This window comes from Cygnus olor, chromosome 2 (assembly GCF_009769625.2).
Source record: "Cygnus olor isolate bCygOlo1 chromosome 2, bCygOlo1.pri.v2, whole genome shotgun sequence".
Lineage (NCBI taxonomy): Eukaryota > Metazoa > Chordata > Aves > Anseriformes > Anatidae > Cygnus > Cygnus olor.
The window spans coordinates 10,437,661-10,464,814 of NC_049170.1; the positions used below are offsets into that span (position 1 = coordinate 10,437,661).

Here is a 27,154-nt window from a genome sequence, read left to right on the forward strand (position 1 = left end):
TTGACCTATACAGAAGATAGACACCAGATCTTCAAGTTGCAATATTTTTAAACATAGATTTGAGGCACTTTTGAAGATTTTAATGATTCTGAGCCTTTGAGTGTAGAATATAGTCCCTAAAGACTATTAGACTTCCAATAATAGGCCTACAAAAATTCTCTAATAATATTTTGCAACACATATTTTCCGAGCACATGGCATAACATGTAACTTCAGCAACAGCCGTTTGAGATGAGCTTTCTGCTTGCACCCCAGAATTACTCAGTAGCAGCCAGAAGAGGACAAATCACCAAGGTGCAGATGTAGCTGTGGCACAATTTCCATCATGATTCTATTCGTGGGAAATAAGGGAGGAGGAAAAAAGAAGCAGCGGGAGTTGATACAGGCTTTATGGCCAGGGGCTGTGCCTGCCCCTGCATTAAAAGTCATGTCTCTATTTCTAGTGCCCTGGATTAAACCAGATATCATCTGACTTGCCATTTATTTGTTCACACTAGGTTTCAGTCTACAGGGTGAAATGGGAAGAGAGCACAGGAGGGTTACTTAGCATGGAAGCTGACAAGGCTGCCAGCAAACAGTTTTCTTTTCTGTAACTAAACTAATAAGAAATGTGCTTAAAATTACCACAGTCACAGTTTCTTTTCTTGGGTATTTCCTTTCTACATCAGACATTTGACCTTTTTTTCTGATGTCCTGAATCTCCTAACCAGTTTGCCCTGATAAACTTGTGAATCTGTGGAAAGGTCCTTTAAAACCAAGCGCCACACAGATTCTCGCTGGTGATTGCTGAATCAAGGCTTCAATGAGGCTCTGACTAATTTCAAACTAGCAAGCAGCAAACTATGGCTGACAATAAGAAATATTGCTCCGTGCAACAAGAAATGCCAAGGTCCTGCCACAAAATCCATTTATTATACATCTCCTTTGGCAACACTCCTGCTCGGGGAAATACACAGGTTGACCACATACTAATATTGCAAAGCACCAAGTAACTATGATCAAAACAATCTTTGAATCTGATAACACAAACATTCAAGTTCTCAATACACAAAGATTCAGAATGGGAACTAATCTGTACTGACCAAATGACATAAGTGCAGGACTGAGACCTTTTGATATAATGTTTGAACTGGGGAGAATTATTCTCATGAAAATTGGAAGTTCTCGTCCAATTTGATATGTTGTAAATGATTCTTCCCTTGCATGGTCTTCATTTATCTTCTAGGGACACAGTGAGAATGAATCTCTAAATATTAGAAATATTCATATATGGGATCTAGAATCTGCTCAGGCTATAGGCTGAGGAAATTCAAAATAACAGCAATTACATGCGATATAAAAATAGATGTCTGGTTGCTCTGACAGTATCTTACAGAAAATTTACAAACATATGCAATTTATAGCCTGTAACAACAACTGGAAGAAAAATAACATTAATCTAGGGGGAAAAAAAACAACCCTGCCATTGTCAGAGCCAGGATAAAACTGTAATTCCAGCAGGTTATGATGAAAATATAATATAAAGCAAAGCACTAATATTATTTGCTCTTTTTTTTCAGATCCTTTTTTTCTTCTCAGTGGCTTCTGCCACTACGGTTGCAATATCAGTTATTTTCCAATCTTTTGCAAATGGAAAAGGGGGAAGGGGAAATAAAACATTTCTTATTTGCTCATGTTTGGATTTTCAATATTTTTTCCCTTGATAGCTTCTCCTTTGAGCAGTAGCAGTGTCAATTCCCCAAGGGCAGAACTCAGGTCTCAGAAATATGTACACAGCATACAAATCTTCCATAGTGCTCTTTCTAATAGTTTTTTAAACTCTGAGAAATGTTACCTATTGAAATACATATATGCATTTCATAAGCCCAAAACCAGGTACTGATGCCATCCATAGCAAGCTACAAGAACCACTTACTAGCGTTATAGAAAGAGCCCACAGTTTATACAGACAGCTGAGTTTTAAAGCTCCTGCCAAGATGAATACCACACCTATCAATGCACAGTTCTCTATACATTCCCCAGAAACCATCTTCCATGTCTGCACGGCAGGATGCACAAGCTGCAGCTCTGTTAAGTGCTTCAGAAATTACTGGACAGACCTGGCTACAAACTTCCAGTTTTCTACGCAGCCAAAGAAAGTCCTCTTTGTACATCTATCCAGCCAGCTGGCCACAAGCCTGAATTTATTCCTGGTGTCACAGAAGGGCAGTTCTACTTCCATTACCTGTGAAGCTCTGGATCTTTCTGCCAATTAGTGTAAAAGGTTGTGCTGAATTTGTGATGTGGGATGTAAGAATGCAGTGGTCACCACTATGGTTGCTAAACACCCAATAATGGAAAGCACCTGTAAGTGCTCCTGATTACAGACTAATGTATAAGCAATAGCCTGTTAATGGTCATAAAATTTAAAAAAGCAGACTTCCTTTTCTCAGTACAAGCCAACATCCAGAGCGATGCTGACTTTCTGGGCAGACTGTTATTAAATCAAGTCTGGAAGTTTGCAGTAGCAAAAACATTCTGCTGACAAAAAATTCAATTGCATGCATTGTTCTCAATTTTCAAAATAACCTGCCACTTCTTTTTTAAAAAAGATAGCTACCAGTGGCTAAGACACAAACGTTAAGCAAAATGACAGCACCTGTATTGGTACAGTTCCAGCTTACCTCTAAATAATATTTTAGCTCTAAATGTTTTGCTCTGTAAAACTATGTCAACAACCATTCCCATGACTGCATATATATATTTTGGTGGGGATATATTCTTCTAACAAGTATTGAAACCTGTTTCTCCTTCTAGACCTTACCTCTAATTAATCCATTAGTTTAGGTGGAAGTCACAGCCTGCAGATGAGCAACACGAGCCTCTTATCAACTAAAAATTATGCTGGTATTTTCTGTTAGAAATTTTACTTAAAGTTGAAACACTTTCTTGAAATTATTTAGTGGGCATAATTTATCGCTAGAAATGAATGTTAGAATTCCATATTCTTCTTGTCTTTTATAAGCTATTAGCCAGATACAGCAAAAGATGCATGTGTCAATGCCTCCTTCTTAGCTCACCTGCAAAAACAGTCCTTATGAACTACACATCTCAAAGCATTTACTTCTCTTAGAGCAGAATTCATTTTCAAGACATCCGCTTAGAGCCAGAACTGACAAATTTAATGGAGCAGTTTTCCATACAGTTCTGGGGTCTCTGAACTGACGCCCCACTGGAGAAAGAGTTCATAGCACGAATGAAGAGTATCATAGCAGAAACACAAAACACAATGCCGTTAACAGCAGTAAAAGTTCAAATCAGCCATTAATTCTCAACTTCCAGGCCCTGGCTATTTGAAAACAGCATATATGCTCAGAGAATAAATACATTTTGGATGCCTTCCTGGTTCTTTGGCCTTTATATATAACCTTGACTGATAACACACTTCTCATTTTTATTAACATATGATGCGCAAACAGAGACGGACACAATGGGGGTGGAACACTCTAACTCATCTAGAAAAAAAGTGTAATGTCTATCATAAGGTACTAGAAATACCAATATACTTTTTTTTACTTTTTTTTTTTAAATCAGCCATTTTCAGACAAAACGTAGACAGTGATTGCCAGAGGATGGTTCAGGCTGAGATGTCGCTGAAAGTGATTGTGTCTATGAACACAGGGCCATCTGAATGGCATGCTCCCAAGCTTTCCAATTCAAAGAGGCACCAGAAGTTTCAATGGAAATTTGGTGGAAGCACAAGTCAAAAAATGCTTAAATGCTACCAAAGATTATGCTTTTGATTAAAGATCAAAACTTCTAACTGGAATAAAAGATTAGAGTTATTTTATATTGGTTTTTATTAAAATAGCCACACTGAGGGAGCTCTCAGAGCCACATACCAAAACAACAGGATCTCCTGAGCCGCCGTGATAACAATACCCATGACATCAATTGAGGTGCTAAATAAAGTAGGCATGCACTATGTGTTTTCTGGAGTTTTCAATCTTCCTTTTCCTCAATTTTACATACAAAGTTTTCACGGGGAATAAAAAATGGCAAAGTCACATGGCTCAAATGAAATCAAGATTGAAGTGGTTTATTGATTTATTAATGGTACGTAATTAACTGGCAATCAGTGAACTATATATTCAGGATCAATATCAGTAAAACAGACAAACCACAATAGGAGGCGCTTACAAAATGACAGTAAATGCTTATAATTTTCTAAACACCCTTTACTGCTAATCCAAAATCTCTAATCCCCACGGTGATGATCAGTTATGTGCACGCACACAACCCTCTTCCAGGCACATGTACCTCCTTTGGGAGATGTGGGGCCTCCAGCTCTGCCTACCTGTCCTGCTTACTTCAGTCCAGCAAGTTGCAGGAGTGAACAAGGCCTCACAAATCCAGGTACAAGCCACCGAGGTGGATCCCAGCACTGCTGGGTACCCCAGCCTTCAGCAGGGATGTGCTGTCCCTCCTGGCTGCAGGCTGGGATGCTGCTGGGGCAACCTACAGCAGTGGTAATGTCCATTTTGACTCCTGCTATCTTCTCATTTTTCTCTCCCCGCTGTAGCAAGTTATCATGCCTCTATTATACTTCTTTTCAAGCTCTTTTGTTTGTTTGTTTTTTTGTCATTTTTTATTTTTTGTTTGTTTTTAGCTCCTGAATGTCTCCAGGTAATCCCCCGGATACCATTCAATCCAGCTGATAGTCCTGTTAAGCAAACTTTTTTCTTTTTAATTTCTCCCTTAGTGCAATCATTTTGGAGGTAAACATTCTCTCAGGCAGTTTTGAATATTCTATTCACACAGAGTTTATTCTCACATTCCTCTCTGCGGTTATCCAGGCCACGCTGCTACGAGGGAAGTCATGCTAACTCCCCTACACACGTTACCAATAGGTGATTATATAACCACTGTATCTATTTTTGCTGGGCATAGGGCAGAAGATGTGATAAATGAGCCAAAGTTTAATGGTTGAGTTCAACCAGACTGCAGCAATATTTATAGTTAAACATATAACTGTTAAATCTCAAAAGTAACTCAGTAAGAATGAATATCACCATGAGAAAGCTTTTAGAGTCATGCATTAGTTACAATATGTATTGAGCACAGATTTGCCATGGGATATTTTATTCAACAACAAAATAAATGAGGAAGGATGCTTGTAATGGCACTGATGTCAGAAGAACAGGCAAAACACAGGTCTACAAGTCAACACAGAGCAAACAAGTTGATGTTTTCCGGATTTGTGTAATAAAATCTTCACAAAATGGAGATAGCGTGCATATGCAATAAAAACAAAACGTTCACTTGCCACAGGTGACTTTCTAAGAGGATGCCCTTTGGTCCTGCAGTGTTAGTATACCTTGCGAATACGTGCAACCTTTGCAGAAAATATTGCTTATTCTTCAGGATAAAGGACATCAAATCTGCTGTTTTGCCTGAAAACTTCTCAAATAAGCATCAATAATAAGATAAAAAAGATAGGAACGATGACGTAATTACTTCAGTGCAAATGGATAAATGAACTCTTGATTCTTCAAGGATAGCTCAAAAGGCATTCAACAGGGGAAAAAAAAAAAAAAAAAAGAAGGAAGGAAGGACCTGAACATAATTATGGAGCTCAGTTGGAGTTTAGCTACATACATTTTAAATATTCTGTTACATATTTTGCATCATAAAGTGTGTACAGGTGTGTACAGTTTAAACAGAAAACTTTAGTAGTAAAGAAGAAATATTGAAGTCTGCTTTCAAAATCCTGATATAATATAGATGTTCAGGTTGTATTCAGTGACGGAGTGAGCAGAGACACTGAATGAAGCAGATCTGTCAAGTGACCTGTCCAATGATGATTTCTGACCACAACTTTTCCATTTGCTTTCTTCTCTATAGCATGGGCCTCACCAGAAAGGCAGAAGTAAGCAAGGCGAGGTTTCAAAACCATGTGAAGAAACACTGTCATCCTTGTGCATAGCTCGTGTAGGAGTCTGAGCACCACAGGCATCCAACCAACTTTAAGGATCTTGGCAGTGACAAGACGGGATTCATTTCTTATTGGTGCTTCTGAGCGGTTCAGGTTCAGTTATGTCTCACCAGAGGAAACCGGTTCTCCGTCACCTGTTACCATGGCCCTATATCTATTCTGTAAGGGCACCACTACAGATACAGAGCCTTCCTTCTTCTGGCTATCATGATTTCCCATCCACCCCTACCTTAGGAGTCTCCAGCCTCCACACATTAAGGTGCAGCCTCTAGCCATCCCTCCTTCCCTGCAATGTGGGATTTGGGATTTGCCCTGCACTGCTTATAACCTGGGCCTGGACAGCCACAGCCTCCATCTGGAGCTCCTCTGTGACCTGCCAGGGTATTTGGTCCAGCACCTGCTGGGGAACATGCCCTGGGGCACATCACAGCGGTGACAGTGCAGTCCCATATCATCCTCAGCAGTACTTCTGGGTCCATTGGCATTGGCAGCCCCTTACATGGGAGACTGCCTTGTAAGCAGCTGATTTAGCAGTTCAGTTCCATGTGCATCTTCACAGTTAAATACTTTCCCCCATCCCCTACAAAAAATATCTACACTTTAAGGAGAGATTAGAACTTAATAGATGATCATTCTTGACTCCAAGAGATACCATTAGTTGGTTTTGTGTAAACCCACTAACATGTAATGTACCTATAAGCCTCAGGGAGTAAAAAAAAAAAAAAAAAAAAAAAAAAAAAAAAAAAAAACCACTGTTTATACATGCTCAGTGTTGACAGTTTCAGCCTTACTCTCCCTGGTTTCCAATTTCCCAATTGGTGAAATATCATTTTTCCCCATTGAGCAAACTCATTAATCTTTCTGAAAAATTTATATGGTACAGTAGTGATTGACACTGAAACACTCAAGAATAAATTAATAATTATGTATTCTGCATACAGTGTGGATACAGTGCACTGTATACACAAACTGATGGAAATAAAAATAAATATGGAATAGGTACTATTCGTTCAGCATAAAGAGACCCTCTCAGATGCTCACATTCAAACAGTTGTTTAAATGCAGACTTGCATAAGTCCAGGTCTTGTTACATGAGTAAGTGCTTTTGTGAATCTGGTCCACTGACTCACAACCTCTTCCAGGTGATGAAACCAAATGGCAGTTCCCTATCCCACTCATGCCCAAAATAAGTCATTTCTGAATGATAGATAATAAATATCACTTGTGACATCATCCTAAAGGGTAAGAAGCGATTTATATTTATACGAATAGACGTAGAGGACAAATATGACCTATGGGAATATGCTAAATGTCTTCATGTGAAAACCAGAACTCTAATATTAACAGAAAATTTGTCTGAAAGATATTTTCTTTAAGCTCAACTGGTATCAACATACACATCTGCTAACATTTGTGTTGGGTGACTCGATTTGCACACCTGATCATCTTTCAAAAGGGCAAATTCCTTGGTTTCATCAACAGTATAAACGTATTTGAAAGCAATATATATATATATATATGTATATATGTTAAATATAAGATTATAAAATTACTAAACTGGTTTGAAAGTCAGCAATATAAAAATTTGATTTCTAAAACTCTGCAGTTTTGAAACAAAAAATATCATTACTATTACCTTTTAATTTAAATGGGCTTTGCAGCTTTATTTATGTTGGCAGATAAATGGACTCAGACCACGGCGTATGCTTAGTAAGTAAACATCTCTAAGAAAAAAAGCAGGTCACCAGTGCATAAAGTGGATTTGAGAACTGTTTAACTGTGTTTCTCCTCTATATTCATTACAGCAAAGCACCCAGGGCATCTATTTGACTTTACATTGTTTATTGCAATTTCCTCTCCTGAAAATTTTAGACCTTGACAACCAGAAGTTACAGAACTAGCCCTCCAACCAAATTCACAGGACAGTGGTGTTCACATTCAGTGAGAATGCAGGAGCTGAGTTAAAGTCAAACAATACTAAGTATTGAAATGCTTATGGGTTTTGGTCTTGACACCAAACAGTCACAGTAGCTCAGCATACGAAATCACTTTGACAGAGACTAGCTTTTTAAATAGTTTCATAAGGAAAATGTTCTGTTCAGCCCAAGCTATATTAGTAGGGATAAAGCACAGAAGAAAAGTGACCGACTTTCATAACATTGCATATGGGCATGAAGCAGAATTTTGAAAATCCTATATTTTAGAGTTTAAGCAGCAGGGTATTCAGTTACATTTTTTTGTTTGTTTGTTTTGTTTGTTTGTTTTGTTCAATGAGTTTGAACTTAATTATCAGAATTAAGCTCTGTAAATTAGGAGAGCTCTTTGACAATCAAAACAATTCCCCTAAATTTCAACCACTCTTATTGGTAGGTAGAAGTGTCAGTATTGTAACTCAACGGAAATGAGTCCAAATGCTACTGAGACTCTTCTTTCCTCTATACTCTTCACCATACTCATTGTCAGTGAATGAATATCTTCATTTTCCAACAGACAATGTTGGGCAATTGTCCACTTCCAGTGAGCAAGTAATTTCATAAACTAGAAAATAAACAAGCGCACAGAGGGTTGTTATAGTTAGTTTTTCCCAGTGAGGGTGAGGAAAAAGGAATGGGAAGACAAATAGAACACGAAATACAAGAGTAAGAAACAACGTGCAGAGACACTGTGAGATTAACATGCACAAAAGAAAGGAAACATTTCCAACAAGCAGCAGCAATACCAGACAAGAAGTCTTGTAACACTGGCCCAACTGCTTTGAGAAAAGCCAGCTCAGAAATCATGAAAAAGACAGAAGAAATAGATTAAGTAACCTGAAAACTTTTGTAAGTTGAGAAAGGAAAAGAAATCTGGAAGAGAAAAGATCTGAGAATAAGTTTTATATTTTGGCTATGACTTTTCTGGCCCATGAAGTTACAGGTTGCCTTTGACTTTTCTTTACTGATAGCAAACTGGTGTGGAAATATCAAAAATTATTTTCCCCACCTCTACTTTCTGCAAACCCACTTATGTATGTTCACCTGAATTAATCCTCCTGCTTCTCTGACTATTCTTTAATTTGTTCTTTGTAAAGTATATTCAGGTTGGGGTCTTCTTAGCTATTAATGGTTTCACAAAGCATATGGGATAAAGCGTCTGCATTTCTTCAGCTGCTCGGAGCTGGTGAGGACAACCCTATGCAGTCTTTCACTTGCAGAAGATTTCCACAGAGGTAAGACAGAGGTGGGCTGGACGGAGCAGGATAAGCTCCCAAAACTCTCTGAATCTCTATTAAGATTCAGGATGAAAATCAGGATGTTATCACTCATTCCTCTATAGGCACTTAATAAAATGTTAAGGAAAAATCTCGACTTTTTAAAACCAAATACAGCTTAAAAGGTATAGAATTCCACGGTAAAGAATTCACCAAAAATTTAGCATGCACTTAAGTAGTGTTACTGGATATTTAACAGGTTTTCATTGCCTTTCTTTCATACTTCGCTATCCTCCCCAAAAATGTTACATTCAGCATAATTTTATTCATTTCACATACCATAAAAAACTTTGAGGACACAGGTGGAAAATCTGTCTACTTTCTTTCTTGAACAAATTAAATTTTCCATTTCAGTACTAAAATTCAAGTAGGGATATAGCTTACTGTATATTTTAAGGCATCAGCAGTGAAACAACATAATTCTTAAATCGTAAATGGAATTTTTTGACTGTTGGCATCAAGAGGACTTTGGCAAAAAAATGCAATATATTACATTTAAAAAACAGTAATTAATTCCATACAAAGCCAAGAGCTCACTAGTGATACAGTTATGTTTCTCCATTTTCTTCAAAATCCATACGATAAAAATATAAGCTGTTTTCATTCAGTAGCTGCAAATGTTTTCAGATAACTACATAGTGCTAGTCAAACTGACGATAACTGACCCGGGTATAGCCAGTAATTTATGACATCTGCTATTTACAGAAAAGAAGAACAAAACACTGATCATGTCAGCCTGGGATGCTTTATTTTAAAACATGCCTAAATTTTATCAGTAAAAATGCTAAGACCACTATTTTCTGAGAGAAAAATAAAAAATTAGTTGTTATGAGCATACATAAAATACCATTAGTAGAAGAAAGCAAATTTATTCTTGTTGGAATTCTACTTGGCAACAATTCTGTAAAAGATTTATTCTACTGCCTTGGATTTATATGTACTCCCGCTATAGAGTGAAATGATTGGCATGGTATAGTTGTCCTTGTGGTCTATACATATAAAAGATACTACTTTCAAAATATCAACTTGAAAAAGTGGCAGCAGGAGAATACTTAGTGACTTCATTGCCAAGATTAAGACAAACCTAGCTTGTACTAAAACTGTGTATAGCTTTTGGTTTAAGCTTCAGACGTGTACGTTCATTAGAAAAAGATTTATAGTACTTTCTTCATACCTTGTCAGTTCAATTAATTCTCTGGTTGAAAAATGGAGAACACCAGACTGTGGAACTTCTTAAATTTTTAAGATATTAAGTAATGTGACAGGTCACAAATTTGATCTGAATTATGAGACATTCCTTCATCCCACCATGAGACCACCCTTCTGGCTATATACTTTATAAAATTATCTATTTTTATATCATTGTAATACATATATAATTTATAATAGTAGTCCTGTAGTTCAAAATAAGATCATGTAATACTAAAAGTATTGTGAATAGAATCTATGTTAATTTTCTTCAATTTCTTTAGCTGAGCTTAAAGACTAGATACCAAAACTACAGAACATTTGGAAGATTGAATTAGGATTTCTATTTAGAATTTCATCATTAAATAAATTGTAACATACATGGACTGTCATGAAGAACAGGCATTCTCCAAACAATTACTCTATTTATTGCTTATTTTTAAAAAAAGTTTCCCATGAAAAAAGAAGAATGACATATATTGGAGAAATCATTAACTCTGTTCAAAAATCATCAGGTAACTGCAAGGCAAAATTCAAAAGACACTGTTGGTATTTTTTTTCTAGCTTTCTGCAGTTTTATTGCCATGTCCAGAACAAAGGAAATTTAAAATGTTTAGCAAGATGCAAGTCTGGGGGATCTGCTTCCCTTCATCTGGCTGAAATACTCTATAACAGTGCCGCCATGAATTTTACACGCTTTCTTTGAGCCTGCTCCAAAAGCAAAAAGCATAAGCAAAATGATAAAAGACAAAGGAGAAAGCAGGGAGAATCAAACTATAACTGCTTAGTTGAGTTTCAGAGTTTATTGTTATGCTTCGTAATTTAGTTCCATGATTCGCACATTATAGGTTGACTCCCTTTTCCAATTACCAAACTCATATGCAATTTTCTAAGTAGGGCCTTCATTCTAGGGCTAAGCTTAGTGTCACCCAGTTTAGTCTTCACCTGGTGAAAGTATCCACAATGCACAGCTGGAGACAGCTAATATGCACTCCAGATCTACACCCACCTGTTCAATGCACAAAGGTTTCCTTGAATTATCCTGAGGTTACTGGTACCAACTACATAACTATTAAATACTGTGTACTACTAGAAATCTCCTTTAATTCTCTTGGCTACATTCAGAATTTTATTTCACCAATTCAGTTAACGACTTTCACCTTAAAATGGCCTAGAAATAGCCTCTAGAATCATGGTAGCCTGTGTTTCCCTGAGCTGGATTTTAGCTTTCCACCAAGAATTATGATCTTTTCCATTAGATGATGGTAGCACAAGTATCCCTTCAAGAGGAGGCTGCTCTAGGGCTGGAGACACAAGGAACACATGACAATAGCACAGCTTCATTTCCTCTCTGAGGATAGGACAGCATATTCTAAGGATATCCTACAGTGACCTGACAGAGAATACCTGTGAAAGAATAAAGTCGCAGATAACCTGGAAGTTTTGGAGCAGGACCACAATTGCGCAATGACTACATTGAAATGAGAACTTATGAATGTGGGAAGTGACCTATGACTATTTGTATGAGGAGCCTCTGCCTGCTTCTTGGTGGCAGAATTATGGATGAGCACAATCAGGTCATCTGCTATTTATTACTACTTTTTTATTTTTATTTTTTTTGCCTGGAACTTACCTACCTCAGATTTCTAGAGTCCAACAGCAACTTGTTTTCGTAAAGGCAGCTCTTTACACTAGGCTCTGCTGGGTAAATTTCTTCTCCCAGTTCACCAGTACAACACTCCCAGTTACCATTCATAGTGAGCTCTTGTGGAAACCCAGCATCCAACACTTCACTTGACTCCACATCAAAATAATTTGCAATACGACATTTCTTTTCAGGTAATGCAGTTATATGCACACTCAGTACATATTGTATACTGCAACCTACATCATTTACCTACCACACAGAAGTCAGCCTGTATCACCCCAGCAAGACTAAACTTTGACTTCTAAAAGCCTTCAAGCCCAATTTAGAGGCATTAGTACCTGGATGATGAACATGTTGGGGCACACATTGAATAAGAGTCCACATTAACCTTGTAGTGAAACTGCAGTAATACCGTGGATAAATTAGGCTGCTTTTCTTTAAAATGTAAATTTATTTGTTTCATAGCATAGGTGTCAGTAGAGCCATAGTTTTCAGTTATGTATCCTGCTTAGAAATAGAATTGTTTGGGGTTGTGTTTTGTTTCTATTAACAGTCAAGGCATCAACAACACCAGAAATGACAAAAATGCTATGACAAAAATGTCTGAAGCCTTTGAAAAAGATCAAAAGTAGAGTGATTTGTTTGATCTAATTTGCTTTAAAAGTGAATATTGAAATATTTAACATGCTTAGCTCCCATATAAGAAAATTACTGCGCAATTCCCCTCTTTCCTCCAACTCTGAAAACTCTTTGATAGCTTCTCCAGCTTTTTTTCCCCAAAAAGCTTCTAAATCTAAACACGTAATCAACAGGAAGAATTAAAATTACAATTGCAGAGCAATATTCTGTTCTGTAGTAAGCTGAGTTCACTTAACCTCGTGATCAAAATGTACAGTACATCCTAGTATTTGCTCTTGTGTTTGTAGGAAATTAATATTCTGGCAAGGTGCACTCAGTGTGACTGAACTCACAAATGATACCATCGACAATAAAAAAAATAAATCATGTTTCATACTAAGACATCATGGCTTTTTTCAGATGAAAATTATCATTGGAAACAGACATAAAACATAATCAAATGGACCAAGAAAAGAATAAAAGAAAATCTCAGAAGGGTTTAAGTATTTGAGATAAAAGACAAAATAACTTTGGATATAGAAAAAAAATGCAGTTGAGTAACAACAGAGAGAGATACTGAACAGGAGCAATATTTTTGTGCTTCAAAGTCTATGTTTCTTCCTTTCAGTGATCCCCAGTGAAACCAGTAAGAATTTACAAAAATATGTACTGGAAGAGCAACACTGAAAATATGCAATAAATGTGACAGGAGAAACCTGAAGATCACACCTATGCCCATTATATGATAAAGTATCTCATACCTTCCTATTGCATCTATACACAAAGGATTATAACATTTCATATAGGTATTTTATAAGATTCCTTCAACGTTAAAGCAAGAATTACAATGGAGAACATGGAATCAATTTTTCCCACTGTTAGCTTAATAGTAAGTAAACACTTTCACACACAAATCACCAAAGAGATCACATCATTCAGCTTTAATTTGCAGTGCTATATTCTTTAAAGCCCATTCTCACAGCATATATCTATTTGTATTTGTATCTCAGTCATGGAACATACAGTCACAGAGTGTTCCCATTGTATTATCTAAAGCTTTAGTTTATACAATTCTGCCCAGATGACCTTAAAAACAGACGTGGTTCTCCAAGCCCCGGGGCCCACTGCTGTTTCCCACCAGTTCCTTACTGGTGAGAGGAGGCAAGGTGACCAGCTCAGCACAACCTGCATGCCTGTGAAAGTCACAACTTTCATGGTACGTCCATTAAATGGATTCAGAGATCTACAAAGGTATGGAAAAGCATTACCTTCCCCCCTACCCGTCCAAAATCATTTTGCTGGTGCTGCTCTCACAGTCAATTATCCGAGCGGCAATCACCGGACGGCTTGGTGTGAAGCTGAGCACCCACCACCTGGAAGGTGCCCAGCATGCAGGCTGGTGCCATGCCCGTGCTGTTTGCTGCATGGGAAGATTTCAGCCTCGGGGCATAACAGTGTTCTAGTACCAAATGTCTCACTTTGCCCAATTAAAGCCTTAGAAATTCACGAGGTAAATATCTGGGGATTACTTGGGTCATCACATCTTTCAGGACACTGCATTTCACGTGTTTATGTTCTACTTTAAATATTTTAGACGTGTATTAGCAACATAGAGGAAAAAAATCACCAACTCAAAGCTAAAACTGAATCAGCCTTGACATTGTTGAAAAAGAAAGGAAGATTAAATCCCATAATCAATAGGCACTTAAGCAGACAAATTTTCCACAAGCCTGTGCCAGAAAGTTATGGAAAACAGGAGGACTCCACAGGACTAAAAATTGAAAGCAATGATGAAAGACAGACTGCACTGAGACTAGGTCATAAGCAATACTCTTCAACTTGGCACAAGAAAAAGTAATGGAAGTTTCTTAATTGGCTAAACCACATCTGTCTAACATTTTGACAGAATTAACAATGAAAAGTAAAGTCTGTTGCTGCCACTGAGGCATGTTGATACAAATCTGGTAATTTGCATGATTATAAACCAGTCATTTTTATAAGTATTTCTATGAGAAGTAACATGTTCATAAGTCTAAAACTCTAAGCTCTTGAATGACATAGCTCTTTTCTGAGTGAATTATAAGCTTATGTTCCAATTTATGCAAGTGGCTCCATGGATTTCAATAGGATGCTCCAAGTGGGCAAGGATTACAGAGCAATACCCTACAAATATACATGCCATACCCTTGCAAATGATAAACAAGCAAGCAAACACAAACAAAAAAAAAAAAAAGGAAAAGTTCTTTCTGGATGCCCATTTACCCTTTCAAGTGTATATTTACCCATTTGCAATGAACGCCAGGTCAGTGCTAGCCAAACTAGCACATTTATACAGCACCATGCAGGGATATTAGCTGAGGTCTCAGAGAGAATATAACATCGTTAGGGCAACATTGTGCATGGGCTAATTAGGCCTGCCTCTCAAGCAAGGCTAATTATTCCCAGTACAGCACCACACTGATATCTCTCTGCTGCTTCTGGGTTCTGGAGCTAGACTATTCAGCAGTAGCTCAGGGATCTCTGCCCCACACTGTATTCAACATGGTAAACAAAATGGTGAGAAATGGAAGTATTATTCTGAGATAGCTGCATGATGCACTGTACTGTCTCGCTTCATCTGTCAACAACATCAAAATGAAGGATTAACATGCCTATGCACTGAAATTGTCTTTTAAATGAGAAATTCCACCACTAGACCAACAGTTGTGCTACAGAGAAAAGTTGGGCTGAAGGGAACAAATTGCCCAGGACTGGAGCATCTCACCAGGCACATGCCACACTCAGTAGTTTCTGAGATAGAAAAGGTAAGTAGAGGCTAGAGAGAGGCTAAAGACTACTGCTGTTTTTCTTAAAGACAAGCTTTAAGTCAAAGCTAGTATAAAACAAAGGTTTTTATTCTGTTGGCAAAGAAGGTCTCAAAAGCATTAAAGTGTAAATCAGAGTTTCCGTTCTGTGCTGAAGCACTGGGCACAGTTAACAGAGAAACCTTGCAATGTCTTACCACAAGTTTCAAGGCTTAAGAGAGTTTGTTGTTTCAGATGCAAAAAGAAATAGCACATCTGTGTTGACGAGTGACCTTGCAGAGCCCAAGCTGGAACCAGCAGCTGGGCTGTGACCAGAGCCAGCTGCCCTGGAAGCACACCAGGTCCCATATCTGGGTGCAGTTGCAGACCCCTGCACTGGGTGGATTCAACCAGGCAGCAGAGTAATCTGCACCAGATAGGGAAGGAGGAACTGTCTGACATTCCACATAAAAAGAAAACAGTGCTTTTACATAAAGCAGGGCTTCTGCAGATGGAGAAGACATAAAAATTACCAAGAGCACTGCATAAGAAGGCCAGGAAGCTTCCTGTTTATTCAGCGGAGAAGTTGTCTTTGTGCCTTTAATTCAGCTATCTTCTTATGAAAACAGCCTTTAAAACAAAATGGCAAGGTGAGGTCTTTAACGTCACCACTGAACTGAATGCAGCTTGTTTCTACACCTCTACCAAGCAGCCCAGCCTACAAGAACAAAGTCATAACACACACTGCTAGGGTTTGAACCCTGCACTGCTGACACGTTTCTGCAACGAGACTGAATTGCCAAGAGCCTCCCATTCAGGATAGTGTTTCTGTCCAGGTCTTGTTGCGATCCAGGTAATAATAAATCTAGTTTTCAAAACAAACTCTAACAGGAAATGTGAAATAACAACAGAAATAGATGCTAACATTTTAAGCCATTAGCATATAGTAACCACTTCTCGTTTTTCTAACTACTAAAAATAACTGCTAGTTGTTAGCAGTGTAAAGATTTGAAAGTACAAATAATTGCTTCTAATGAAAATGAAAGAAAAAAAAAGGAAGAAAAAGAAAGAAAAAGAGATTCAATGACAGCTTGTTCCTTGTAATTCCAATAGAATTAAACAATCAGTTTTGATGAGGGGAGCACAGGGACAAGGCAGAAAGACATCATCAATTTAAAAGTCAATTTACCTTTGTGGTTACCAAGCTGTAAATGAACACCTCTTCTATAATAGCATAAGCAGAGATTTCTTGGCAGGGGGTTGCCTAATACCTGCCTTATACAAAACTTACAAATCCAAAATCTGAAATCCTAGGCCATATGGTAGTAAAATAAGTAATAAGAATCTCTGTATTTATTTGGTCCTATTCCTTCCTGCTGCACAACCTGTCCATTGTAAATCATGTATGTATATATATTCATGTGCTACCATGAATGGAAGAAGATTCAGATCATAGCTCACATATTCTCTCATCACACAGACCCCATATCAACACCCAAAACACTGCATTTTATCTCCAAAACAAGAGGCAAAAGCTATGAAGCCCACTAGGTATTGGACTACTGCAGATTTACACACCTGGGCATAAAGAGCATAAAACCTTAGACAAGAGGAAATAGTGATTTAGGGAAGAGAAGGAGGGGAAATCTTGCTCAAAACTAAGTAATTCATAAAGGACACTTTAAAAAAAAAAAAAACAGCCTGTAGAATAGAGAAATGCTGATAGCAACTGAACATTTCATCTTTAACATGCATATCCATTTTCCACTCCATTTTCAGAAATATCGTTATCTATTCTGTACAAGCTGACAAAAAGAAACGTTTTAGTAACTCAAAGCTTATCCCATCCAACCTCTGCACTTGTATACTGTTTAATGTGCTAATGCCTGATTGTTTCTGATAAACAGATATGGTATATCTTGCTAAAGCTGGGGATGTGTTTAGCACTCGGTGATGCAGTGACAAATAGCCTTCTCGATTCCTGACAAAATACTCCCTCTGCTGTACAATACACACCGTTACATAAAGCCCAATGCACACAGATACATATTTAAACTATAAAAAGGTCATGCGTATAGACAGGTTTTATAAAACAGACAAAGAACTCAATCTTCCAGATTTTTTTTCTGAAAATAGACGTATTGTTTGTATGCACCAAATATAAAGTTGTTTGTGACTTAGTTCAAACAAACAGGGTAACTATCCTAAGGTATAAACATATAGCAGGTGCCCCAAACTCAAAGACCATAACGTTCCTAAATGTTTCAGTTCAATTTGCAGTGAGTGTTAGAAAACAAGGACTCAAATGCCCAGTTTAGATAGAAAGGTCAAAATACAAATATCTTAATATAAGGAATACAGAATGAAGGAATGAATTTTGCCATAATTTTGTTTTGTGTTTTACTGCGACTATTGCATAACCAGAATTTGCCCTCACTCAAAAATTCTCTCTATATATAGTTTCATCATGCCTACCTGAGAAATAGTAAGATGGGTAACGACTGAAAAGCTTAGATTTTCTGATGGGCTGGAGAAATGTTTCAAGCTAAATTTTCCGTTTAGAAATGACGTAATCCCAGCTGTATATAGAAACTCAGAAAACCAAAGCCATTCAGGAGACCATGTCTGGAATAAAGTGAAACGGTTGTGCTGAATAGACCGGAATGAACAGGCTGTCCCACATAAAACCAGACAGACTTGCAGTACGTGAACTCCTGGAGTACTATCCACATGCCATGCGTGTCACAGAGTCCCTGCTCCAAAGAATATGGAATGACCTCTCCAAGTTTATGTCATAAATCTGGTTTTAACATCCAGAGCACACAGCCTCCTCTCTCCCCCAGAAAGCTGAACACTTCTAGGTGGAGCATGCACCAAAGGACATGCAGAACCGCAAAATAAGAAGATAAGAAGTTAGTTTTTAAAGATAGAGATTAATATTATTGGAGGGTTGGGGGAGCACTCAGATAGTTCCCCAATCTACTTCTGTTTGTATCTCCTCCCCACCCTCCCCAGGCTCTTCCACTGGTACAATTTCAATTCACAGAAATTTATTTAAGAAAATAGTAATTGAGGAATAAACTGATCTGTATGTCATGTTTTCATTATATATGTTTTGGGTTTAGTCCATGGAAATTTTAAGAATATAAGGTCTTAGGATTAATTTAAGGTTTATTATCATTATTCACTAAATTTCTGTAAAAATTCAAAATTTATCTAGCTGTCGTGAAGATCACATACAGAAACTAGCCATTCCATGCCAGAGAGATGAAAACACTGTAATAACAATAATCTTGACTTATATGTGAATATAAAAACAGAATTTCTTTCCAGGAATTCCATTAAAAATATTGTTTTAAAGTAAAAATAAAGATCAATTGCTTCTACTGTGTTAACTAGTTGTGTGTTGTTTTGTTTTGTTTTGTTTTTTAATTTTAACATTCTTAGTTGATATTGCTTCTTTTCATTTCAAAAACATGTCAAGAATATATAATTATCTGAAGAGCAGCATTCAAAAGAATATCCCTCTGTATTATGCTTCCTGCGAGAAAAATAAACTTCATTGTTTGCTAACAAATAACAATTGCAGCTTGCTGCAGGGTATACTCAAGTGCACATATGGAAGAAAATCCAAATTGTTCCTGTCATACCTTTGAGTCATGTGGCACACGGATACAGATGAGGAACAAGAACTCCATTCAAACAGAACAAGGATCAGGGCACGACTGATCACAGCCCCAGCATCACACAGTAGAGTCCACGTTTAAGGAAAGCTTGCCAAGATCAGCCCTTTGCAGTGTGTCAGGACTGCCACAGGATGGCAGAAACAACACCTGAAAATTTCACTGGCTTCACAAATTCCCAAGATGCCAGGGAAAGGCAATAACCAGATGAATTCTGCTGCTGCCTGCGCTCTGTTGCAGTTGCGGAACAAGTGCCAAGGACATGAAGAAGTTTACAAAACACTCTGAGAAGCCATAAACACTACAAAAAATTTTGAGGCGTTTTAGTGCTACTCATTTCCACGTTATAATCTCCTAACAGCTACAACAAATAGTTGCAGTTTATGCCTTGCTGGAAAAAATAAGCATCGGCTGAATTTTTAAACAATCGGTTCATGGCAGGTGGGGCATCCCCTTGTGCCAGGTTTATGACAAGCTTCGTGTGATGTGCCTCGGAGCACGCAGTCTCAGATGGAAAGCACTGCCAAACAAACCTTCAGGCTTCCTGTCCAAGGAATGTGTAGTCTGTGCACAGCTCGTAGGACAAGCAGAACAGAGAACGAACCGGCAGCACACTCGCACCACAGAGCACATCAGGCCCTCTGGCAGGAAGTCATCCCCAAAAATTTTTATTTTGCTTTTTCAAGCTGTGTAGTACCACTAACAAGCATCTGAGAGACGCAGAGTAACTGGGAGACTGTCACTTAATGAATAACTGAACTAAGGCGCAGCGTACCCCAAAAGAAGAGCTTGCCTACATGGGACATTCAACTTCTTTGGTCCTACAGCCTTGCATGTGTATTTTCTTCCTGCAGTCATAGTATTAGCAGCAGCCAGGGAATGACAAGAAATGTCTTACCTGGACGCAGCTTGGGTTTGTTCATTCAGCTTTTTGGACAGCAAGTGACTTGTGCTTGCCTATAGCCCTGACACGGGGAGACCCCAGGATGCTGCAGACAATGTCTCCATTCCTCCCCACTGCTCTCCTTTCCTGCCACAGCAACCTGATGTTCCACAGGTAGGAAATTTAGGAAGGAAATCTGTGGGAAATTTCTGAACTTTATAAGCTCAGAAAAAGCAACCAGGACTTTGCTCCTTTACCTAAAGCTTACTGTACTGTATTTAAATCTTTTTGGTGTAGCAATCAAGCTGAGGATAGTCTTGATCACAGATTCCACAAAAGATTTTAGAGACATTTTTCCTCCCAGGATGGAAATATTACAGGATTTCATCTCAATGCTTTTGATCCTCACTGAAAATATGAAGCCTCCTCTTTTTATTAGGCTAGGTAATTTTAGCATGTCTGTTGAAACACCATTTAAGATGCACCTTTCTTTCTTGCTGCATCAAGTAATAGCCTGAATTGGGTTTAATTTCTACCTTTTTCCCTTGTTCTCTTCCTACGAAAATGAAGACTTTTCACATTAAAATTACTGTATCTCCTTCCTGCTGAAAGAAAAAAAAAAAAAAAGATGGAAAAGTAACTGACGTTGGCAAGGCATCTTTGCTTTAGCTGTGAAAAAAAAAATACTCATGGAAAGAAAACTTCAGAATTTCTGAATAGTAAGAACAAAAAAAAAAAAAGACTTTTCCAGGTTTTGGACACAAATAAGGATACAGGGATTTAGTCAGTTGAACAAATTGTATATTTTAGCTAATCCAAAGAAACACATGTTCTGCTTTACTGCTAAATTTGAGAAAAATGTTAACCATGCCCCTGGCCCAGTCCTCCATACAGCATTTATAACGTTACACCTTTCCAGTCCTTTAGCAACAGGCTCATCACTAGATGTTTTCTGCCAGCTGTAAGAATCTTCTTTCCCTGTGGATCTTCTGATTTCTGGGTTTATCCAACTGGAATTAATGGAAGCCAATAGCCTCGAGAGCAGCTTTTATTTTTCCAGACTACTACCCGTTTCCTCTTGTTTCTTCCTTGGAAAGCACCACACACAGCTCTCTGCTTTATTAAGGCACCAGCTTAACCAAGTTGAAGCATTACAACAGTAGTCTTAAATTAATTACAGTGTCATCCATCCCTTCCCCTGACATCTGAAGATGGCACCTCATAGCAGCTTCTCCTTTAGCATCGTCTTTAGAAGTGATACATGGCTGCAATTTTCTTCATCTTCTAGGACTGCCAGCACAGCAGCAAGCCTGGGGACTTTGTGTTGTTGCTGGTATTTTGATGATAACAGCTTTGCACCTTTAACACGTACAATGGTATTGAAGGTGTTCAGAAAAGTGCCAGATTTTGACCTGCTCTGCATTTGTGTCTACAGCTGTCTATTCATTTTACACAGCCCAACGCACCATTGAGAAGCTATCGATTATTCAGCATGGTGAGCCCTTGCTTTCTTCTCTAACCATATTTGAAAGTTGCTGCTTGTGGATAAGCAAATACATCCGAGATTTCAGCCACAAAGGAACTTGCAGACCTCCAATGAGAGAGTCATTTCTAGAGTATACAACCTGTCCCTGTTCAGTGTTTTGGAAATAAATGATAGTGCATTTTACTTGTCTTTCTCAAAAAATAAAAATAAAAATTAAAAAAAAAATAAAATTTTTAAAAAGTCTGTTTTGCTTTGCTGGATTATGGATATCCACATATTGGCACTGTGACCTTTTTCCCCTTGTTTCCATTACTGAACTTCAGCAACTGCACAGATTACCCTAAAAGTAAGTGTAGTCTATATATTAGCTTTAGAAACAGTATATGTTCCAACTGCTTTTCTGTCATATTTTCTTCATAGTTCAGTGATTGTTTTACACTTGCATTTGAGCAATCTCACATAGAATCAGAGAATCACTTAGGTTGGAAAAGACCTCTAAGATCATCAAGTCCCACTGTTAACCTAGCACCACACCACATCTACACATTTTTGGAAGACCTCCAGCGATGGTGACTCAACCATTTCCCTGGGCAGCCTGGTCCAATGCCTCACAACCCTTTCAGTGAAGAAATACTTGGTTTTACAGTTGAAATGCCTTGCTTTTCTGTTACCTGCCACTGATTTCTTTCAAGCATTTATTTGATGATTGAGAATACATACCATACTATTAAATATGTTTTCATGTCCAGCCCAGTGTAAATTCATGCTAAAAATAAACATGAAAGGCTTTACATAACAAGCGAAACGTCATTAAGAGTATGTCATACTCCAGAGCAGATGGAGATGATAACTGTATCATGAGCGTGGATGAACCACGAGCAGTTGCAGCACCTCTTCGTCAAGTGTATCACATATACATTCGTTTTCCTTCGTACGCGAATAAAAAATAATTCACAGTACTTACATCTTGACGGGTGGAGAAACTATCACTTTGAAGTGAATTTCCAAATATCACTGAATTTCATTTCAGAAAGACAGTAGATATTTTAGCAAGTTCTGCTTAACTCACACCATAAAGAGATTGGGAAAATATACTACTGTTATAAAGAAGTACAACACCTGTCAGTCCTGAGGTATGCAAAAAGGCAAAAAGTTCCTGTTTGCATCAACTTTCAGAAGTCCAGCTCCAGCTCTCAATTTTATGTATGAGAGACATAAAATTCCTAAAACAGTAAACATTCTCCCCACATTAGATTTGTTCTGAATGTAACTCACTTCAGGCTATAAAGTAGAGAAGATTGCTCGTCACCTTTACAGCTGAAAGGCACAGGTCTGCTGCATTCTTACACTGGGGGCCTTTTCACGGCTCCCCCTCAACCCTCAAGTCTCTGAAATACCCTTAGTTGGTAATCTACTCATCAACTATTTATATATTCAGCTTTTTGGACAACAAGAAAATACTGCAGAAGATAAAATTAGCCAAAAACTAGAAGAAAATCTAGAACTATAAAACAGAAGAAAATAGAAGAACCTTTGTGAACTTGGTTGGGAGAGGCAGCCCAAAAATGCACTCTTTCATATCAAATCATCCATACCTCACACTTAAATTATCTCCAAATAAGAACTTTACAAGAAAAATATCATATAAAGTGATCATATATAAAATCTGCAGGAAAATAATCTCTCAGTGTCAAAACCAACAGTTGGTTGCGAAACTCTTCATATCACAGTTGACTTCTCAATGACCAACAGTGGGTTTCCGAGTAAGCATCTTTTAAAGATTATTAGGAGCACAATGTTTTAATACAAGAGGATGACTATATCTGACTGTCTGCACATTTGGGTAAATACCAGACTGTGTTCACAATTTAAAAGTCATTTTCATAACTACAGTGGCCAGTGAGAGAACAGGGATATAAATTTTGATTTCAGAACACAAGATGGCAGCCTCCAAAAGGGAATAGGAATTTGTCCCAAATTGCTTCCAAGAACTTCAAACAGTATTCACAGACCTTTTAATAATGACACTGTGTTTGAACTGCAAGTGTTTAAAAGGTTGACCACATTTTTCATAAGGATTAATCACAGAAATCATGAATAGAAGCCAAAAAAGAACTACATCTCCTTAAGTATTTCTTAGGTTTGTATTTCATTAAGGGAAAAAAGCATATTCAAAGTAGTTTATGGGAAATATTTAACATATTTCCCTGTATGATTTCTCAAAAGGCTTTGTTTCCAAAGATGAAAAGACAGATTGCTATTCCAAAACTAAGATTTATAAGTAAAATTTACAAGGGCACAATATATAAGATCATCCAAGAACTAGTTTTATCTTTACCTTGCAAAAATGAATGAAATGAAACTTTCTTCCCATAAATGACCAAATGTTTTATGTGCATGGCTATGTTGTGATTTACAGGAGAGCAGCCAGAAGACAGATTTCAGTAACAAACACCGGATCATATTAATCCTCAGTAAGCTTCACTGACATTGCTGGTTATGTGAGACTGTGTTAAGTATGCTACACACCGTGCAAAGTAGAGACCTAGTACAGTTTATTTTCCTCCTTAAATAACATGCAAATTTTTTGCAGGAAAATATACATACAACTTCATGGATGGGATTCATCTTATGTAATTTCTACCTACAAAATTCAGACAAATTCTTCCAGACTCTCACATAGCAGAGAAAAAAAAAAATAATGACAGATGTCACAAGGAAACTCTGGGGAAAGAGAACCTGAAAGGATATTTTTTGACATTGCCTTCCCCTTCAAACCAGTTTATTTGTATAGTAATGACTCTATCACAGATTGCATACATGATCCCACAACAAAATGCCTGTTCCGTTCAATGCCATTCCATTTGTATTCACATCACAGTCATAATAATGATTTAATTAGGTCTTAATAAGTCAAAATACCTTTAAAATATATGTATGAGTAAATCCAAACAAAATAATCTGAAAATAGTTCCACTGTTTTTCACCTTTTTAAGCAAATATACTAAAAAGCCATTACACCAAAACATATTAACCTAACAGCTAGCTAACAAAAAATAGATGCTTTCCACATCAAATATAAATCGTTTCCTATTCCTTTTGTAATCAAAGCTTTCACTTCCCTTTCCTTGCAGACGCAATGTCCTTTCCTTCAACATTACCCATAAAAACCCTTGTACCTATTGCCCAGAGAAGAAGCCTAGATTGTTTAGACTAAATATCTAAACCTCTAAATTGCTAAAATTAGGGAAATTTAATCCCATATTCAAAGCTGCAGCATCCAGATGAATAGGACCTGCATTGGAACCAGTGAATAAAAGTGTCTGTGACTGGAAAATTAGTTTTACACTACTTACTTAGGACGTAAGTTCAAGAACGGACAACGGAGACACTTCAATAACAACAGACATCATATGATAACCATTTTATCTGTAAGGTTTCTATACCATCCAAATGCTTCCCCACAAGTCATATGATACCTCAAATGATTTGTAATAAAAAAGCCAAGTGACAAAAAACTTTGATGTCTCACAAAGTTTAAAGACAATTTAAAGCTTGAGGCTGGCATACAAGACGAGTGTGTAGGCAGGCAAAATCCTTTACAAGAGCAAGGCCTGAAGGATGCTGCAATGAGAATCGTAACTAATATAACAGATGGTAGAGCACAGCACACCCTTGTATTCTGGCACATTTCAGTTACTGCCTATCATTTGGTTGCACCTGTGTCTTTCTCTACTCAAAGATTCAAGTCCTGGGAAGCTGAACATATTTTGCTTCCATTTTTTGTCTGTACCACACAGTTCCTCTGGCTCTCGATTCTCTGAGGTCTCCACCTAGGCAAGCTGGCATCACAGGGAAAATAGGATGCGTGTTCATACCTTCTAAGATCAGACAGCCCATCGCCCACCCCTGAGCAGGAGCAAAAATCCCTAAACCTCTCCTGTAGACTACATCTCACTAGGAACCTACTTCAGTACTTCTTATCTGTAGGTTCTGGACATTTTACCTCATGTTTGCTCTTGATATCCCATTCTGTAGTTGTTTTTGGTACAGGGAGACATTTTTTCCCCTCCCAGACTTTTTTTTTTTTTTCAGTCTAAAGAACACCAATCCTTTCATCAGTCTTCCTTCACATCATCTCTGCATCATGACAAATGGATGCCTTCCAGCATCAGAACTGGGCCTTTCTCCAGAATAAGCCTCACCAGTGCAGACTGGAGTAGGATTATATCCCAGACGTTTGACACAACATTCCTGCTTAAACATACCAGTAGGACACTTGATTATTTGGTAATACGATGATGGGACTGAATAGGCACAGCTTGTGATGTCTTGCGATGTGCATTACATCCCAGTGTTTTCTGCTTCTTAGCTAGCTGTCCCTTCTCCATGCATGCTATACTACAGAAAAGTGCAGCACTTTACGTTTTACAGGATTGCACTGCATTTATTTCAGGCCATTTATCCTTTTATTTTTTTTCCTAAATCATTATGAATTTCAAGCCTGTCATTGGATATGCTGACAGGCCCTCCTGGCTTGTACATCACCAGCAGATTTCATAAGCGTGCTCTCAGCTGCATCATGCAAGTCATTATGAAAACACTGCAAATTACCAGATAAGCATCTCCGAACAGGCAGCCAGCCGATCTGTGACCACCTCCCAGGGAGGCGTTCACGAGAATCACACAGGACAGGCTAAAATCCTGGTGATGCTGCAGCCCCCAGGCCTCCACCTATACCAGGTCCCATCCTGGAGTGGGATTTATTCCATCAGTGAGGCACGCACCAGGGTTAGGGCTTTCTCCTGGACGATATTTGTACAACTTGCTTGTGAGAAAGCAAGTGTGAAAAACCTCCCTGAAGTTAAGATTTAGTCAGGTTTATTGTGCTTGCTTAGCCCTGTGGATTATTATGCCATCACAGGATTAAATTAGGTTGTGAAGTATACATATTCCAACCTTTTCCCAGAAATTTAAGATAAACTTATATAAGATAAATTTAAGATAAACGTATCCTCCCCATCTCACATCCTGCTTTTTTAGGTTAGCTCTACATTACCTTTTATTTTCCTAGAACACCAGACCCTCTCTGTGACTTCTCTGGGATTACTGCTGTTAAGACTGGACCGAATAAATTTCATTGCACAGTGCCTGGAAAATGGGTGAGGTGATCTCGAATCATCTCACTTAAGTGGTTTCTGACTTTTGCTTCTTCCCTGTTCCAGTAGGGCTGTTACTACTCTGCTGCTTTTGTTAACTATACAGAACTAACCATTTTTTTGAAGACTTAATACTGAAGGAGGGAGGACAAAACACAAAACACTTGTCTTTCCCATAATATTCTGTTGTTATCTTTCCATTTGGTAATGAAACAGCTTTGTCATTAGCACAGGCAGCAATGGAAGGAGTATGAAGAGGAAATAAATATTCTCATCATTTCTTTTTTTTCTTATTCAACATTTTATTGCAGTGAAAAGGGGGTTTTTGTTCGGTTGGTTCTGATTTTATTCAGAATGACAGAGTGCTCATAAACGAGTTTAAATAAAAATAAAAAACAATAACAAAAAGGTTCTGGATGATACGTGAGAATCTCTGGTCCCATCTAGAGCAGTGCCTGCACATGCTGTTCACAAAGGAAGAT

The 27,154-nt window shown here is 37.9% G+C and overlaps 1 protein-coding gene across 1 annotated transcript in view; it reads right to left on the reverse strand.

Moving 5' to 3' along the window:
- The window catches only part of PTPRN2 (protein tyrosine phosphatase receptor type N2), a 647,833-nt gene that overhangs the window by 512,564 nt on the left and 108,115 nt on the right, over positions 1 to 27,154 (reverse strand).